Genomic DNA, 15,966 nt, shown 5'->3' on the forward strand with positions numbered 1-15,966 from the left:
TTTGAATTGAAAACTCTAGAGCCAGAAAACCAGTTTTGTTCGGACCGAGGAAAATAGCTCTAAATCGGTCAATTTAAGAGATACAGTCACCCCACAGTTATGGATAGCACACAGATATGGATCAAAGTTGGATTAAAACAGGAATATCTCATCGAATACAGTTGCAGTTACGCAGAAAACAATTTACTTACGTGAACCATAAATCTGTACAGCATCGCAATCAATTATAACATGCTTAAGCATACTATTTCCGTCCGTAGGAAATAAAATGTCAATCGTATTTGCAGAAGCGTGGATTCATAACTGTGGGTCATTGAAAACCATACCACAATTATGAATCAAACATAAAACGATTCCGAAACAAACGCCAAAACGTATGCTTTCACTTAGACACCATTCGATTCAATGAGCTACAGTACAGGTGAAGAAGACCATGATTTGCATATGTATTGGTAACCAAAAAAGTGGTGACGTCACTATTTGGTTGCAAGCACGAGTAGATATGGGATATTTGAAACAAATTGAATGTAACATAGAAAATTGTGGTGCATACCATGAAATTTAATTCAAACTAGATGATTTTTGATTATTGTATTTATCGTTGGACTATTTCAACACAATAGACATAAAAATATTCAAAATAATCATATATTTAATTGAGGTTTGTCTAGCACGAAATAGGGTATTTCATCTGTATAAATAACTAATGTTTACTTTTTGATGACGCCGTAAAAACTATTAGTAACCAAGTGTGTAGCTTGTTGTTTCTGAGCAGATGAATAGATTAACACGTTATTAAACAACACTGTGGTGAAACAATGCTCAGAAACAATAAGGTACAAACTTGGTTGTCATTGGCTGGATTATATATCTTGCTTGCGTTTAATCAGCGTTCGTAGTGTTTTCAGCATTACCAATCTTACCGCTTGCTCTAACATGACATGAGTAAAATTGAGCCCATCATGACTGACGAACTCTGACCAACCGGAATCGTTCAGGCTATCAACATCTGAACTTCGCAGCGGTAGAGGGATTGGCCAGCTCAATCGCCTCTAACAAAACATCCATGTTTGAGTCGGAATCACGTATGTTCTGTTCCTTTTGGAACGGTGAAACATCGCAAGAAGATCCATTTTCAACTATTAACGTTTTTCGATTTCTCCGCCTCCAGTGAACAGTAATTTTGCAAAAGGTTAGCCACAAGTTACTTCCGCTCGTTCCGTTGATAACGTTGACTATTTAGATCTGCACCTGTCAACGATTTTTGGATCGAAGCATTGAACACAAAATCGTCAGATGTGAAATGCTGGGAGCATACATAAAGCGATGTACCCGGATCTTTGATGAGCCCACAAAATTTCACCCATTTCAATCGCTTGCTAGGTTCTTTGGGGAAAGTGTGAAAACTTATGCAAATATCACTGTTCTTCGCTTCCTGTGTCGTTATCTTGCACACATTGACTGCACACTGCGGAATTCTATCAAAATTTACCAGAAATTGTTAAAACTGAACTCGCGCACTTTTTGCTTTCGCTTCAAGGGATTTTAAATTGTAAACACAAATAGTGACGTAGGCAAGATCAGCGATGTATTGGTGTTAGGTGTCATTTTCAACTTTATACAGTTGTCACACACACTATTATACGGAACTGCGCCACCTGTTCTGTAACTCATTGCATTCGATTACCTCACAGATAAAATGCTGTTATAGTGTTTTGATCTTTAATATGAGCAGGGGGGTGGCATGAGCCAATATTTACCAACCCAACATAAATTCAACATGGCGTCCAGGGTTCTTGTTTAAATTATTTTGGAAGGGCAAAACATATGTTTTTATTGGTAGGAGACATCAATGATACCTCGCTGATGCGTAAAACATTAAACAAAATGATGAACAAGTGAAAAGCGTCATCAAATAATACGTTAAGTTGCCAGAATCTAGCAGTAGCAGCACATGAGCCGTATACTCGAAAATCAGGAGCAAAGTTAGGGCACACTGACCAGAAAGTGGGTACCAAAACGCGGAGTACCAAAAGAATGTGAGGAAGAGCCGAAATGTATGCAGGATGGCATTCGTGTCAGTCCTCTGAATATGAGCCGATTTGATTCATAATAGGATCCTCCTCTCCCACGGATCCGCATCTGTGGGGTGGACATCGTTTAAAATTTCTATCGAAATCGATACTTTTTCGTAAATAACCGCGAATTTTGAGGAATATTCTCAAAAACAACTATATTCTGCAGTGCCAGGGGGGTAATTTTGGTTTGTACAGCGTCACCATGTTTTTTGATCATATTTTGTTCTGAAAAATGACCCTTAGTTGATCCATAACTGTGGGATGACTGTACAAAAAAACTTTTTTTGGCAAAGTCGCTTGAAATTGAATGGTCTACAACTTTGCTGAAGCATGTATAATATAATTTCTACAAATAAGAAAGTTAGTTACTCAATTTCTATGAAAATGTGGTCCACCCTAATTTTTAATAACACCAAACAAAGGACATTACTAATACAAACAACTTTGTAGAAGACCGTTTTTGTCTAATGTTTCATTCTAAAGCTCAAAATGCATCTTTCCGCGTAAAACTGATTCCTGGACCATAGTGCAATGGTTCAGCAATCGTCGGAAGTACCATTTCAGATATAGTTGAAACTGGAACATAGAGTGTACTTGATGACGTTCTTTTACGGTTTGGGCTCATTCACAAATTTCATAACGCTGAAGGGGGTGGGTGGGTGTCCTCATGATGTTACGGCTCACACAAAATTTGTAAAATATTCATACAAAAAGCGCTACAAGGGGGAGGGTGGGTGTCGAAAATGACGATTTTTTGCGTTATGAAATTTGTGAATAAACCCTTTGGGTCTAAGCGGGTAATCTCTATAGAGGCTATATATAGCCTGCCCAACACAGATGTTTTTTTTTTCTTAATCATTCATTGAAATATTATGATTTACCCTACGATAAATAAGGGTCCATTTACAAATTTCATAACGCTGAAGGGGGTGGGTGGGTGTCCAAACAATGTTACGGCCAATACAAAAACTGAATAATATTCATACAAAAAGCGTTACAAGGGAGTGGGTGGGTGTCCAAAATGGAAAATTTCAGCGTTAGGAAATAAATGAATGAGCCCTAAGTAAATATATTGATCAAAGTTGTGGAGTAAACCCTTTTTGGGATCCACCCTAATAAGAATTCAAGCGAGCCCTTAACGAACTCCGACAACCTCTCCTTTCACCAACACCAACACCGCATCACAGCACTTGTTGTTGTGGCTGTGTTGTGTCGATGACGATGATGACGACGACGAACGGAGTTTCCATCAACTCTTTCAAATTTGAGTTTTTGTTTGAAAATGGAAGACGTCTGAATCTGTTGCTCAATTTGTTATTTCCGTTTTTTCGGTGAAAAAATTGCTTGGAACAGTGCGAAACCGGTCGGAAATTGTACGTGAGTGTGCCGGGCAGTGTTTTTGCGTCATTTGGAAGTGCATTTCGCCGGATTTGGTGCCGAAAAGAATGAGTTTCTAGTGACACGGTTGCAGTCAGTCCGTCAGTGCTGGAATATTTTGCTGCTGGGATTCGATTTTTCATGTGTATGTATTCTGTTGGCTTTTTTTCCCTTCGCCGTTTGTCGCCGTCACCGTAGAAAGGTAGTAGTAAAGCAACCAGTTACCAATCTGTCCCAGGAGTCCCAGTGTTTGCGGCATCTTGCGTGCTGCCAGTGTTCTCATTCGCTTTTCTTCGTCGCAAATCCGTCAGGCGCCGGATAACATCCGGTCCCAGTCCTGTGGATGTTTCCATGATGTGAAGCGTTTGGAAACAACATAAGTTAGGACTTAGAAGTAAGCTAACACGGGGGGTCCGGCCCAGGATCTTCGGGGGATTGAAAATCGATCTTAGGAATGCATCACAGGATTATATCAGTCTGTAAAACGTTATTTTACGTCATAAGTTTTCCTAGAAATAATCCTACGGCGATTTAGTTACCGGTTTGCTGATTATCGTTTTAAACAAAACTATAATTACAGTTCATATTCTAATAAGGGAAACACAAGGAGGACTATCGTAAAACAAAGATATGGTGCGTTTGAAAGGTGGAAGTGACACTACGACAAACAGCTGAATGGCACTGATATTTCAAGCAAGTACCTAGGTATTCTTAGAGTAACTCCCGAACAGATGTCTTAGGACGAATTGTCAGGGCAGATAGCAGGTAGCTTTTCAGAGAATTGGTCTCTATTTTTATACAAGTCTCTAAAAAGTATATATTTTTAATGAGAGATCTCGTTTTTCTCTATCTTGCGTGCAGTGAATTCTGATGCAAAGTTCTACATGCTCCAGAGACTGTTACAAGATTATTCAACTGATTCTTCAAGAATTTCTTCTCAGATATCTCGAGAAAAAGTTTCAGGAACTATCCTAGTGGTTTCTACAGAGATTTATCTGGAATACTTTCAGAGACCCCTTAGGGATCTCTCCAGATATTTTTCTACATATTCCTCTACCAATTTTCCCAATTATCCTTTCAGCTATTTTTCAAAGGATGCTTGGAGGAATTTCTTCTAAATTTGCTTCAGGAAATCCTTGAGCACTAGAACGTTACTACTTCCAGTAGTTTTCTCAGGGATTAACTTCGATCCTAGGACTTCCTCCAGATAATTTTTCTGTAAACCTTCAACTGAATTCTCCAGTTGTTACTCTAAGAGTTTTTCCAAAGACTATTACAGAATTACAGTTTGTAGAACGACCATCATCGTTTTTCTCTTAAGAACTTTCAAAATAATTCCTCAAATTAGACCTTTGTTTCATCATTGAGTTCCTCTAGATTTTTTTCCAGGAATTTCTCCAGCATTTCATCCAAAGATTACAACTGCAGTTCTTCCAAACAATTCTCAATGAAATTTTCTCAAACAAATTCAATCGCCATGGAATTACAGCAATTTATGCAGGAAATCCTCGGATTATTTGTACACTTATTTTAGATTCCGTCCGATGTTATTCAAGGAGTTCGGCCCTTCCCAAAATACTGTGGAATGTTGTTCAGATATTCGATCGATTATCTTAGAAAATTATCTAGAAAATCATCTAAAATTTCCTCAACAGTTCATGAGTTCTTCTAGAAATTCTTTTTCATAAAGGATGACTAGATAACTCAACAATTTTCATTAGAGGTTACTTTGAGATTTGCTTTAGAAATACCTCATGAATTATTTCCAACATTTTCTCAATTTTTTGAAAAATGGCATTCACATTTCCCTGAAGAAATTCATGGAAAAACTCGTGGTCCTGCTTGAACAAATTTTTGAAGATTTTTTTGTGAAATCTCAAAGGATTATTGGATGAATTGTGACGGCCTGGTAAAAGACTTTCACTAATCGAGCTGAGTTTTGAGCTGTCAAATAATCTGGAACAAAAAAAAAAGAGCTACGAACATTGACAAATTTTATTCTATGTCAGAAACTGACGTTTGCCTTTGAATTAGATGGGATATAGCCTTCCTTAGCTGAGTGGTTAGAGTCCGCGGCTACAAAGCAAAGCCATGCTGAAGGTGTCTGGGTTCGAATCCCGGTCGGTCCAGGATCTTTTCGTAATGGAAATTTTCTTGACTTCCCTGGGCATAGAGTATCATCGTACCTGCCACACGATACACGAATGCGAAATGGCAACTTTGGCAAAGAAAGCTCTCAGTTAATAACTGTGGAAGTGCTCATAGGAACACTAAGCTGAGAAGCAGGCTCTGTCCCAGTGAGGACGTTAATGCCCAGAAGAAGAATAGCCTTAGTGTAACGAACGAAAATCGACTATTACACGAGCTGCATTGTTTGTTGCAATGTCACGAGGAATTAGAAAAAAAAAGTTTTAGAAACTTGTCAGAGAAATGTCTGGTCTATTTCCATGAGGAATCAAAGTTTTATCTCCTTCTTCCTATATTTTTGATTCCGGTTCGGTATCGTTTTGGGTGTTTGGTCTCTTTTTTCAGACAAGAGGCCTCTAAAGTTCCTATTATCAAGATACTCAGTCGCTACAAGCCCTGGGCTGGTAGTAGTTCTCTATTTAGAGACTTGGTCACTATTTTAACGCATGTCTCTAAAAAATTTTATTTTCAACGGCCGATGGCCTACCTTTAAACAGCAAGATAAAAATGTTCCATTGTTTTTTTTATTATTCTTAATGCAAACACTATGTTAATGTTAGATTTAGAATTCAAAGTGTCAAAATTGTAGGCATTTGTAAAACAAAATTCCGCTTAATGCTTTGTAGACATTTCTGGCCGAGATATTTAAATAAATTTGATCGAAACCCCATACCAATATCCGACTGTTCAGCCGAGTAATTTGCTGGTGGCATTTCTACAGAAATCAGATTCGACAAACCCCTTTCGGAAAGTAAGCCAGAGGCTTTCAGAAAACCAAACGTTATTCCAAACTCGTCCCAGACTTACGATCAAATATTTTTTAGGGGTGCAGTAGAACAGAAAACATATAGAAATTATTTAGAAATAATTTGAGAATTAAGCTAGAAATTCCAACAAATGAGCCAGACATTTATCCACTGATTACGGAAAACTCGTTTCTACAACGAATGCTTGAACAATAGTAATATGATCGTTTTCAATAAATTGATTACTGAGAAAATCATGTTTCAAAATTCATCAAAAATCATAAGAGCGCCAATAATTCTAGCGGAGCTCTCATGGGAAAAGAGAGTTAAATTACAGGAATTCTACCACAAAATTTTCCCTGAGATGCCAATTTTTGTTGTGCGTTGAATTGTGTACGCTACCTGGAATACTGAAATGTTTTGAAAATTATTCACGATTTGTATAAGGAAATAAAAATAAATATCCACCTTTTTCACTAACAAACTACGGCGAATTCGTCCAAAAATTACTCAAGCAATTCGTTTTATGTAGATTTTGATTGAAATGAAAAAATGAAGTTCATGTAGATTTCTACAAGTTTGCTCAAAATATCCAAGTAAAACTATGTATAGAGAAAAAAACCATAAGGATTATCGTATTTTAGTGAAGATGAATAAAAGCCGTATCTCAAAATTTAAAAAGCACATATCTGGTGAATCAATCAACCATTTATTTAAAAGAAAAAGATCGATTGGTTACTTCTTGGTGGTGATTAATCGATCAATTCTTCAGAACTGTCTGGTTTTCTAGATTTGTGCCCTTGGTGGTTCTTTTGGTTGAATGTTTTGGACAGTTTCACTCTTGTTATACTCGATGTAAAATTGCAGCATGAGAAACTAAATGAAAAATCTAAAGTTTTGTCAAAATACGTATTTTTCAGACGGGTATTGACAGAACATTTCCTGATTTTTTCAAGTTTTTTTTTCTAAAAACAGTTTATTTAGATAAATAATACCGCCTTCCTTCTGGTTTTTTATCAGGAGCATTCTTCTAGGTATGCCTAGTTAGTTGTTTTTTCCCAGAAATATACCTAGGAAATTCTCCATAAATTCTGAGAATGCCTCTCAATATGCATCGACTATTTCTTGGGAATCCAGAACATCGTCGAAAAACAAAATTTCCAGGAATATTTTTTGAAAAAAATTGCTTGAGATTACTTGCAGATACTCATAGAAAAATTCTTACATAAGGTTCTCGGAGCATTGTTGAAGGTACGACGAATCAAAGAATATCAAAGAGAAACATCAGAAAACTTATTATTAGCGCATTATTCATTTCCTGAATGCATTCCGTTAAGAATATTTATATAAATTCCCCCGGGAGAAAAGCTAGGCGTAATTAATGTCGGAATCCTAAAATATTAACTAAAAAACGTTACAGGTAAATTATCTAACAATTTTTAGAGAACCTTGAAGATGAGGAGCTTGTAGGGAAAATCTTAGAAGAGTTCATCCATAAGTATTGAAGGAATATCTGGAAAAAATATCTCAACAATTTCAAGATGAGAAATCTATGTGGAATTCCTTGAAGTAATTCTCCAAGAAAGTTCTTTGGCAATGGCTAAAATTTTACCTTGATAAACAAATAGTTAAGTTTTAGGGTAACTTTCTTCCACTTAAGGTGAAGATGAATCGAAGCCAAAGTTCAAATTTTCAAGAGCACGGATCTGGAGAACCAAACATCCGTTTGAGCTGAAAACCTAATCGATTGGTCATCACTGGCTAGTGACCAATCAATTAAGTTTTCAGTTTAAACGGATGTTTGGTTCTCCAGATCCGTGCTCTTGAAAATTTGAACTTTGGCTTCGATTCACCTTCACCTTAAAAAAGGATGGATAACAACATAAACATCATGCAAATCTTCGAATATGTATCTTTTTGTACAAATCGTACTTATATCGGTTCAAATTAACCACATCAGTGGTCTGGAGTTTCACTGGGAAACGACTGGAAGGTCAGGGAAATTCAGGGAATTTTATTTTCAAAATTGAGTCGACACCCTGTACTGTATTATCCAAACATAATTGAATTGTAAAGCACTGTTTTTCATAATTTGGGACACATCAATACATTTTGGTCCCTCAAGGTATATATTTTGGACCTCGGATTTTATATTCGATTGGCGACAAAGTCTACGGTACTGATCGTAGAATATGCTCGCCCATAGTCTAATCAATCGATTGACAATGAAAACTGAAAAAAATCTACGCTTGGAGTCCAGAAATGTGAAAAAGTTTTTGTTTACATTTGAAAAAAAAAAAATGACGGTTTCAATCTCTGTGAGTAACGTGTTGTAACAGTTGCATGGATGAGTCGATTGATTTTTTTAAAGATTAAATAAATACATTTTCTTAGCTTAGCTTAGCTTAGCTTAGACTGACTGCACATATCAATGGTTGCTATTCCGTGATTGACCGAAGTCAGTGAAAATGCACAAAGAATCAACTAGAAGTTCGGCTGGGATTGGCCATAATCTTCTTCAGTGTGCATAATTCAGTGCCTCTATTTATACATGATCAATAACGGCACCGGCCACGTCCTTACAGTCAGGTGGGATTGGGGGAAGGACTGTTAGTGTGTAATCTTTGCTATTTGGAGACCGTGTTTGCATCTGCATCTCCACAAAGGTTACTGGGAGGGATGTTTGTTAATGGGAAGGGTCGTTGGGTCACAGGATTCACTTTGATAAGCGATTAGACCATGATAAATAATTATTTGTGAGATATAAACATGCTTATATGTAAATATAATATTTTCATTTGATATGAACAATATCTATGTAGAGAAAAAATATGCCGACACTTGAGGTGACGAACCTTTCAAAGTTTGTTGAATAAAGTGAACCTTTTGGAAGTCTACACTTGAAGTGTCGAACCATTCAAAGTTTTTTTTTTTAATTACAAAAATAAAGGTAAAAAGAAGAAGGTGTTTTTAATAAAAAAAAATTAGGCAGGCAGAAATAATTTGTGAATCAGAGTGTCGACACTCACAGTGAGGAACCATTCATATTTTTTTGAAAAATCATATTTACGTCTCACCGTTTTAACGATTAAAGGTGCAGTCATACATATTTTATAGATTAGAAACAATAGCATGAAACGAGCTCACCAATTGATCCGTCATCCTTGAGCAGCAACAATCCTCTTTCAGCTTCACTCGTTTGCTCAGCTATATAAAAGCACTCAGAGAAAATAGGCGCGCAACCCGTGAGGGAAAACAACTGACGACTGCTGGGGCTTTCTTGACGCACTCCCCAGGAGCAAGCGTCAATGTCGGAAGATCAAAAAGAACTAATCGAAAGCGGCACTTTTTCACTTTACTCGATCGACGCGCGACATGTTTGATCCTGTCCTCATCGCCGGCCACGGCAGGAGCAAGCGTCAAGGTCGAAGGATGAAACACAACTCTAAAGATTAAATAAATACATTTTCTATCCACAAACTGTTGATGCAAGTGCGAAATAATCCTATCTTTCCAAATAATTTGCGAATTGAGTAGGTCTATTGATGTAAACTGGGGAATTCGTAGAAAAATAGTTCAGGGGGTCCAAAATATATTGGTTACCCTAAATGACTTGATTTTTAATTACTGGCCATTTACGGTGGCATCCGTGTATTTCATATATTTTACTTCAATTCGCTTATAACTTTTGAATGACAACAGAGTGGCCACCGAACCGGAAAAAACGGGAAAAGCGGGAATAACACGGGAATTTTAATCCATCGGGAAGATTAAAGGTGAAAAAATGGGAATTTGAAATAATCACCAGGAAAATAGTTTAGAACGAACATCTTCAAGCTCTAAATCTAGAAATCATCAACAATAAGTTAAAGAATGTTGGCTTGGTAACGGGAAGATTGATTTGAACAATAGGGTCCTAAAGCCCTGTCGTTTTTCGTTTGTTTAAGACTAAAAAACATTTTTTTATGGTTTTTGAGATTTTGTCACACCCCTTGGCTTAAACTCATATTTTTGGGTGTGATTCGTTTTCCGTGTCTCTTTCAAATTGCAGATAGGAACAACCCCAGTGTTAAAACTAAAACCCCCGTGGCGTTTTTGTCGACTAAGTGAACGTCAAACATGAACTCAAGTGTCAAGGTTCAAATTTGAAACCCATTTTTCAAATTAAAGTTCAAATATGATATAGCCGATTATTTGAGCGGGAAAAATTGCTAAAATAGTTGCAGAAACATGCTCTTTCGTGTTATTAAACAAAAACAAGATTTCATTTACAATTTTAGGACCCTATTGTTTCACTCTTATTTTTTTTAATTTGTGGGGAATAATATTTTAAAAAATTGCGTTTGGGCCCTTCAATTAAAAACCGGGAAAATTTTGAAAAATTTACCGGGAGCGAGAATTTTACTATGGATATTTGGTGGCCACCCTGTGACAAGCATAACATAGCATAGACTGACGGTACATGGTGTTCGCAAATCACCCGTAAAAAACTTTGAAAGCATGCCTCTATGCAATTAAGCGAAATAAATTCAGTGTTCTTGCATTGTTTATTTCATTTACCTATTGTATTCTTAAGCAGTAAGTGGACATTGATTTTTATAGTTTTCTTTACGAGATCTTCTTACCCATATTTTGTTGTTCGAATAATGTATGGACACCCTATACATTAACTACTCCGGTATTGATCGGAACTGATAAGAATTGCACTTCGAACCAAATAAATAAAAGAAGGGACTTTCCGCTTACACGCAAATAAAACCGTTCCTAAAAATGAGCACTATCAGTCATGGACTCTGGAACAAGCTGATTTTCGCTTTACGAAAATACACCATGAATAGAAATCACGAATCCGGGAACTAAGTTCCACAAATCGTGCGTAACGCCTGCTCACTGATCACTGACAGCTCAGAAAATCATGGAAACGTGATATTTGTTCTGGTTAACGAAAACTCCTTTCACGTATACAAGAACACTGTTCTGGATCGTGTTCTGTATATCTGTCATTATAATGACAACTTTAAAAACCTCATCATTTGGCCCACTTTCTCAAGAAAAGTTTTGGGGAATTTTCTTCCGAAAGAAGAGAAACTATTGTGAATTTTCATTACTGTAGCATAGCAGTAAATTCACTAGTTGCACATCTGAAAACTGTAAAAATTGGTTGGGTTGCAAAAGAAAAACTCCCCCGTTGTACAAGCAGCTACGCTCTCGAAGAAACATATCGGCTATCAGTTGCATATTCAGTCCGTTTGTGCAGCAGGCTTCATTTTTAGCAGAAGCAACGTCGGGATAGGCGACCAATTCAATTAAAATCCACTTACAACTAAACAATCTGCTGAAAAACAAAAAGATTTTGCCAGAAAATGAATGACATCTTCGCTCTCGAGATTGTTTTGTTGACTTCTACTGCGCATGCGTTATTATTATTGACAGCGCGCGTGAACAGAGTTCGCGCTAGCTGGAACCAAATCACAAATATGAACTTAGAGGTTTTCGATATCGTGATTTCAGAATCATGGTATTGGAAGCGTTACGATCCGAAGATGCCAGTTCGGAGCCAAGAAGTTTGTTCTCAAACCAGTGAAAAAGTTCATGGAAATGAGATGTGCTAAATCACGCTTACGGGAACTTAGTCACGAATCGGCATACGTAGTGCGTTCCGGTTCCTATGACATTTTGTTCACGTATATCGGAACGGATTTTTTTGCGTGTATACTTGAAGCGCATATTTTAAGCAGATCTCTTATTATAGATCAATTACGACGCCGGCCAAGTCCTTACAGTCAGTTGGAATGGGGAAGGAGTGTTAGTGTATAATGATTTTTGCTTCTAGATTCAGAGAATACCTCTGCATCTCCACAATCACCACAGGGAGAGTGTTAATTAGTGAGGGAGGAGAAAGATCTACACAGTTCGAACGAAACGTGTAAATTTCTGAGACATATATGCACATAATTGGAGCGTGGAATATCATGGATATTTACATGATATGTCATGTAAATTTCAATCATATGTCATGGGTTCCAGCAGGATCCTGAGTAATTACATGACATATAACTTAGCAAGGCTGGTAGCAAGTCACTTTTAAGTGACTTGGTCACTTTTTTGAGGCCAGTCACTTTAAAGTCTCTTTTTTGAAGCCATTTCAACTAAAGTCACTTTTTTCGTCAAAAAGTCACTTTTTTCAACTATCTTGAGCTAATTTTTCGGGAGAAAATTTTGAATCGGCCTTCTTAATTTAGACTAAGTTTTAAGTTAGCAGGGTGTCTACTACCTGAAAAATCCTGGAAAACCTGGAATTATCAGGGAATTTTATTCAACCTGGAAAAAACCTGGAATTATCAGAAGATTTCAGCTATACGCAGGAAAAAAAAACCTCGAACCAGTAATTATTATGGCAGTATGTGTCCTTTTTGTAACACAACATTTCTTCAATCAAAAACTGTTACAACTTGAGGTATTCAGTCAGTTCACTTTAAGTTATTTTTAATATTCCGAATAACTTGTTTAAATAAGGAAGCAGGACTTAGGATTGCTAAAATGGGAAAGGCAAATACGATTCCCAGTTCTAGTTGGGTATCTTTCATAAGCATATGAAATAAATAATATTTGTAGGAAAATGAAAGCTAGCAAAAATAGTATATTTTCAGGTAAGCAGATCTTTTTTAAAGGCTTGGATACTATTATAATGCATATCTCTAAAAAGTGTTTATTTTTAGTTAAGGTCTCTAAAGGCATTATAATCAATATGGTATCTAAAGTCACTTTTTTGCCATAACCCTCTCTTTCCCATGGTAGCTCCAGAGCTCAATTATTTTTGACGAACTTGATGCAAACCGAACCAGAGGAATACTATGGATTAGTTTCTACAGTCAACTCTCCATAACTCAATATTGAAGGGGCCATCGAGTATGGGAGGTATCGAATTATGGAACACAAAACCAGTGCAAATGCGATCCAAGGGGCCATCGCAGTAGCCATGAAAACCAACTTTTACTGTGGTTCTCTAACTCGATATCGAGATACGAAATATCGAGTAAGGGAGAGTTAACAGTAGATGATTCTATACTTGATTCTATACTTATCAGATTAATCCAAAAGTCAACTAACTTTTTGAATAGTAAAACTATTGGTAAGCAATCAGTTTACTATTGTAAAACAACCAACAAATTTTAAACTGATTTTGAAAAAAATAGACCTTTTGAAGTATTGTTTTTGAATTACTTTTTATAAAAACGCTTTTTCATAAAGAAACTATCGATTAAAGTAGTCGGAAATAGATGGTTAATCTGCTTGCAATGAATTCTGGTGCAACATTCTAGAGGCTCCAGAGAAACCTTCAGAGACTATTACGTAACTATTTATCCAGAGATTCCTTCTGGAATACTTTCAAGAACTCCACCAGAAATGCCACCAGCAATTTTTCAGAGGAATTTCTTCTCAATTTTATACTAAAAATTTTAGAGCATTCCTACGCTACTACCTCCAGTAATATTCATAGAGATTACTCTGAAGAAAAAATCTCAGTATTTCCTCCAGATCACTAATTCTTTCACAGATTTCTTCAATCGCTTACTTCTAGGATTCTTCCCGCATGCCCTACAGAAGTTTTTCCCCAAAGGTTTATTATAGAGTTTTCGAAAAAAATCGACATTTTTACAAGAAACCCTACAATAATTCCTACGCCTTTTTCATTTAATCCAGGCATTTTTTAAGGATTCTCTCAAAAATTCATCCATAACTACTTTCCGGAATTTATCAAAACTTAATTAAGGTATTATTGGATAAAATCTTTTCCAAGAATTGCTCGATGAATTGCATCTGGGATTCCTCATTAGATTCCTCTAGAAATTTCTCCAGCATTTCTTCAAAATATTATTACTGCGGCTCAAACACATCACTGATATTTTTCAAATACAGTTTCCAGACCTGCATAGATTCTTTAAAATTTCATTCAAGGTTCCACACTAGTTAATACTACAGCAATTATTACAGTGATTGCTCCGACCATTGATGGATTAATATGCTTTTATTATCATAGCAATTTATCAAGAAATATATTCATCAAGAATTCGAGAGATCTTTCAGTGATCCTCGTAGGTATTCATCATTATAACTCACACAAGTTTCATCAGAAATTACACTAGGATTTTTTTAGAAATTCCTCGAGGAATTTTCAACATTTTTCACAAAAAATATGAAATTGTTTTAAGTTTAAGATTGTTTTGTTCGTGGTTTTTCTTAAAAAAATAAAACAGATTGAATACATGAAGGTATATAAACGATTTTTAGAAAAATTACATAAAAAGTTCGTAAAAATCTTAGAATGTGAATACCTTCCATTAAACTTACTGATGGAAAATTTCTTCCTTAGTCGGCGTTTAATGGACGCGGTTTAAGCAGTATTCCAATCAAATTCGTTGTGTTTACATCGCATGAATGAAGTTTACATGACGTGTAATCTTCATTATTTTTAACAGTGTAGGAGTCACCAATGCACTATGGTCCAGAAAGCAGTTTTACGCGGAAAGATGCATTTTGAGCTTTAGAATGAAACATCAGACGACAACGCTCTTCCAAAAAGTTGTTTGCATTAGTTAAGCCCTTTGTTTGGTGTTATTGAAAATTTGGGTGGACCACATTTTCATAGAAATTGTGTAACTAACTTTCTTATTTGTAGAAATTATATTATACATGCTTCAGCAAAGTTGTAGACCATTCAATTTCAAGCAACGTTGCCAAAAAAAGTGTTTGTATGCATTGGTCGGTGATGTGATCCATGGATAAGGAGGAGAAATACGACACTTTTTTATGGCTAGTTTTGCATTTTTGTCTCGTGGTGAAAAGGTATTGGTAGAAATTAAAAAAAAATACATCGACGTTCATAATGTTGAACTATTCAAAGGTTCTTAGTAATGACAAAAGGGATGTGTATATTAAAATTATATAAAACAGAAATGAGTGTTTATGTCAACACTTGCAATAAACCATTCATAGTTTGCTCATAACTAAACAAGAATTATAAACTACAACTCTTCTGAAGACCACAATTTTGGTAATAAAATATCCAAAAATTAAATTTTCAAAATCGATTTACTTAGCTCAAATGAAGAGTTAGATCAATGATGTATTTAGATAAATCATTCATAATAAAATTTTCGTAAAGTTTGTTGAATAGTGCATCCACAACCATAATAAGCAAAACACAATTATCAATAACTCCTCTGAAGACATCATACGTCTAAAATCAACTAGAACAGAGAAAACAATATTTTTTCTGCTAAATTATAGATTCGGATCATTATCGAGGTACTTGATAGATGGATAATCCGTAAAATTACGATGAGAACTAAGAGAACTGCTATTGGCCCAAGACAAATGTTCGGTAACGTAAAATGCATCACATCATCTCTGTCCAGACTCCAGATTAACATCTTTCGTCCAGGAAGTGATCATAAAGCTTATGACTAAATCACGTCAAAATAAATAACTAATCAAAAAGAACGATCCTTGGCCAAGATTAGTCCGTTCAACCATATGGCACTCCATTGGCATGGAACCAGGGCACAAGTAATCGT

At 36.1% G+C, this 15,966-nt stretch overlaps 1 protein-coding gene across 4 annotated transcripts in view; it reads left to right on the top strand.

Annotated features, from left to right (window-relative positions):
- The first annotated feature begins 3,327 nt into the window (after nt 1–3,327).
- Nucleotides 3,328–15,966, top strand: part of LOC5575183 (membrane-associated guanylate kinase, WW and PDZ domain-containing protein 1) — a 54,796-nt gene continuing 42,157 nt past the window's right edge. For 3 of the 4 annotated variants that reach the window (XM_021854249.1, XM_021854250.1, XM_021854247.1), the window contains exon 1: nt 3,328–3,600. The gene's annotated coding sequence lies outside the window, so the exon portion shown is untranslated. The remainder of the gene's footprint in view (nt 3,601–15,966) is intronic. The other variant, XM_021854251.1, reaches the window with a different exon arrangement.

The sequence above is a fragment of the Aedes aegypti genome, chromosome 3 (genome assembly GCF_002204515.2).
Source record: "Aedes aegypti strain LVP_AGWG chromosome 3, AaegL5.0 Primary Assembly, whole genome shotgun sequence".
Lineage (NCBI taxonomy): Eukaryota > Metazoa > Arthropoda > Insecta > Diptera > Culicidae > Aedes > Aedes aegypti.